We start from the raw sequence: 4,097 nt of genomic DNA, 5'->3' as shown, positions 1-4,097 counted from the left end.
ATAGCAACAACAGTGTGTCTGGATGTAATAGTCCTCAGAACCTCCTTTGTGAATTAGTGAAGGGGAAAGGAAGAATGATGCAGACCTTTTATAGCTATTTTAGCTTCTTAGAAACTTACTTTTTTTTCTGAAGTGGACCCCTGCTTTGGTGCTTTAGGATCACAAGCCACAAGATCTGCAGTTCAAACCCATTAGCTGCTCCTTGAAACCCTATACAGGGTTGCTATGAGTTGGGACTGATTCAACTGCACTTAACAACAAGAACAGCTCTGGTAGTGTACTGGTTACGAATCTGGCTGCAAATGTCAAGGTCAGCAGTTCGAAACTACCAGCTGTTCTGTGGGAGAAAGATAAGGCTTTCTGCTCCCATAAAGATTTACAGCCTCAGGGTCGCTCTGAGTCGGAACCGAGTCCACGGCACATAACCGCCACCACCAAGAGTTCTGCCCAGTTGTTTACAGATCCTCCTAATCTGAACTATCTACCTAAAACCTTAAGGCTTCTCTATTGGTCAAGGGTTTATGCAAATTTACTCAGGCTGCATGTAAATCACCAAGCAGGTCAATTGTATTGATTTCCTCTGCTGCCATTAACAGGGGTCCATCAGTGATGGACTCCAGGAAAGGTCCTGATTCAGCTTTTGCTTGTTTAGCCTCTGGCTTGTAAATAAGGAAGAATGTCCTTTAGTTTTATTTCTGCAAGCTCAGGAGTCTTACCCTTGTCCTAATATGTTACAAGGTACCCATCTAGGCTCTCTTTGTTTGGGTTAGGAAAATGAAGGAAAGCTAAAATCACTGAGATTTTAGGAATCCAAAAAACCTTAAACCTGAATTTCCCACAAGGCTCAGAATGGTTCTACAACTTTATTTCCCCCACTCACCCCCGGAGAAATTTCTTAGAAACCTAGTATAGATAGAAACTTGGAGTTACAAATTGTCTTAGTTGTTAATGAAGCTCCCTCATGACACTGTGCCTGAAAAGGGAAATTGAAGATTACAAAGAAGAGATGCATGCATGAAATCACATTGAATCATTATGGACAGATCTGAACCATAACCTTTGATCTTTGGACTTAGTTCAGAAAAACTGATAGTATATGGAAATGCTGATAAGTATGTGCTGAAGAACAGTTATTTGAGGATATATCAAATGATCAGTAATATCCTAAAAATCAAGCAACAGGATCCACATTGTTTTTGTTTTTTTTTTTTTTGTGTGTGTGTGTGTGTGTTTTTACCAGACATAAATTGTCCCTTTGGTAAATTTAGTCCCAGGGTCTATGTAAAACTAAACTGAACCTTGTATTGAGTTTCAGAAAATAGAAACTCCTTCCTCACTAAAGAACATTGATGGATTACTTGGGCATTACCCACAGGGCATACAATTGCAGTGACTTCAGCATTTTCTGAGCAAAGGATAGTCAGTCCTTGGAGCAAAATGCCAAATGTATTTTCAGGGAGCTGGTTGGGATGTGATATAGCACCTGAGATGAAATATCTCTAAATAGAGAAGAGAATGTTTGATGTCTTTTGCTGACTTGATTTACCTCTCTTTTACACAATGTACAATTAATGAAATGAGAAAAGAAACAGATTTAAAAAAAAATTTAAATACGGTCTAACTTCCCCAAAAAGATGGAATTTTGAAACAAAAGGACATGTGATAAATGTCCTTTATACAGTCAGGCATATACAGTCAGGCATCTCTTAACGTTCATGAAGTTGTTGGTAGGTGCCTTTGACATGGTTCAGACACACAGCAATGCAATGCACAATGGAACGAAACACTGCCTGGTCCACACAACGGAACGAAACACTGCCTGGTCCATGCCATCCTCACAGTTTTCATGCTTGAGTCCATTGCTACTGCCTCTCTGTCAATCCAATTTTGGGGGTTTTCCCTCTACTTTATATAATTTCCTTCCCCAGGAATTGGTCCCTTCTGATAACATATCCAAAGTATAAGAGACAAAGTCTGGCCATCCTAGCTGCTAAGGAGCATTCTGGTGGTACTTCTTCTAAGACACGCTTGTTCTCATAGTCCCTGATACTTCTCCAATACCATATGTCGAAAGCATCAATTCTTCTATGATACAGTCTATGAAATAGGACTTCTGTGATTTTGACATTGTGCAAATGCCATCTCTAATCTGTCCCGGCTTTTTCTTTAAACACCTCAAACAACCTGCTGAGAGAGATTTGCGTTTATGTTTGTTTGGTCCTTAATCTACATGATTAGCAATTTTTCCATAGCTGATATAAATAAATCCCTTTCTGATTTTCCTTAGCTTTGGAGCATTCACTGGAAGCTCCTTTAAAAGCTTAGAGAATTTTTCTTTATTTTTGTGTATTGTCATTGTCTAGTGTAACATGCTGAAATGCAATAACATTCACTGATTTTCCATGTTCATGTTGTGTAATTACCTTTTGTTTCACTTCTAAATCCCCATAGCTTCTTGCTGCTATTAACATTAGCGCTGCTTTTGCTGTGATTGGGAGCATTTCACCGTAATATTTTTTAAAGAAAATTAAACAGAGAAATAAAACTATAACACAAGACACATGCAATACACAAGATTAGATGCTGCTACCTGGGAGTTGAAGCAAGCATTGTTATATGGCCAATTCGTTTTCCATAGCTCTGGTAGCGTAGTGCTTACGAGTCAGGCTGCTAACCTCAAGATCAGTAGTTCGAAACTACCTGCTGTTCCATGGGAGAAAGATGAGGCTTTCTGCTCTTGTAAAGATTACAGCCTCGGAAACCTTATGCAGGATCGCTATGGGTCAGAACTGACTCCACGGCACACTACCAATCTAATACCCGAGTCCTGGTGTGGCACGGTGGTTAATGCACTGGACTGCAAGTTTGGTTGGAACCTCAATGTTGGTGGTTCAAGCTCACCAAACTCTCCTTGGAAACCCTACACAAGGTCCCTATGAGTTGGCACGGACTCAATGGCACTTCACAATAACAATCTAATGTCATGTTGTGTGGTGCTGAGTCTGTTCCGACTCATAACAACTCTGTATAGGATTTCTGAGAGTGGCTAATAGGTTTGAACTGCTGACCATACCAGTCCAGTGCTTATCCTACAGCAGCATACTAGGACCCAATCTAGCATCATGTTCTTGTTGTTATATGTGCCGTGGAGTCAGTTCTGACTCATAACGACCCTGTATAGGATTTCTGAGACTGTAAATCTTTACAGGAGCAGAAAGCCTCATCTTTCTCCAGCGGGACAACTGGTGGTTTCGAACTGCTGACCTTAAGGTTGGCAGCCCGATCCGTAACCACTATACTACCAGAGCTCTTTAATCTAGTATCATAGGTACTAATTATAATTATGAAGGCATACATACAAGGAGGGTTTCAAAAAGTTCATGGACATTTTCTATTTTAATTCCATTCTTCCATGAAAATTTTGAAGCCCCTTCATATTATAATACATAGTTTATATTTTTCTTGACTACTGCTTCCATTAGTTTTGGTTGTGGATTGAAGCAAAATCAGGTTTTTGACAGCATCTGTGATTTCTCTATTGGCCACCAATAACCATGAGACCTCTTGAAATCTAAATGAAGAAGTCCAGAGTCTTTTTCTCTAAATAATGAGGTAATTAATGACTTAGTTACTGGCTACCTTTTTTCTAGTAGGAAAAAGATTTACAGTTCTGTAGACCAAGTTTTGGTGCCAAGTTACTACTTTCTCAATTAGACCCAGACTTGTTATGGTAATCTTAATTTTATGGGTAGGAAAAAATCCTCCTACAATCAAAGTACGATGTCTGTAACTAATTATATCTATGTCTGTATCTAAATCTACCTATCCATAGAGAGAGGCTTTTTTGTGGAAAAATGAATTAAAACATAGTGGAAATTTTCCATGAACTTTTTAAAGTGCCCTTGTTATATACACAATCATGTGTTGTTTAACATCTATAGTATATTCCATGAAACAGGATGTTATATGATTTGGATGTTGTGTAAATACCATATGACATACTGTTAGGGTCTGAGACCACCACCCAATAAGGAGACCAAGAGACAAAGATAATGCAAAAGCAGGCGGGCTTTATTCAAGCTAGCATGCTAGGGTCG

The sequence above is a fragment of the Chrysochloris asiatica genome, unplaced genomic scaffold (genome assembly GCF_000296735.1).
Source record: "Chrysochloris asiatica unplaced genomic scaffold, ChrAsi1.0 scaffold00474, whole genome shotgun sequence".
Lineage (NCBI taxonomy): Eukaryota > Metazoa > Chordata > Mammalia > Afrosoricida > Chrysochloridae > Chrysochloris > Chrysochloris asiatica.
This window is presented reverse-complemented; position numbering follows the sequence as displayed.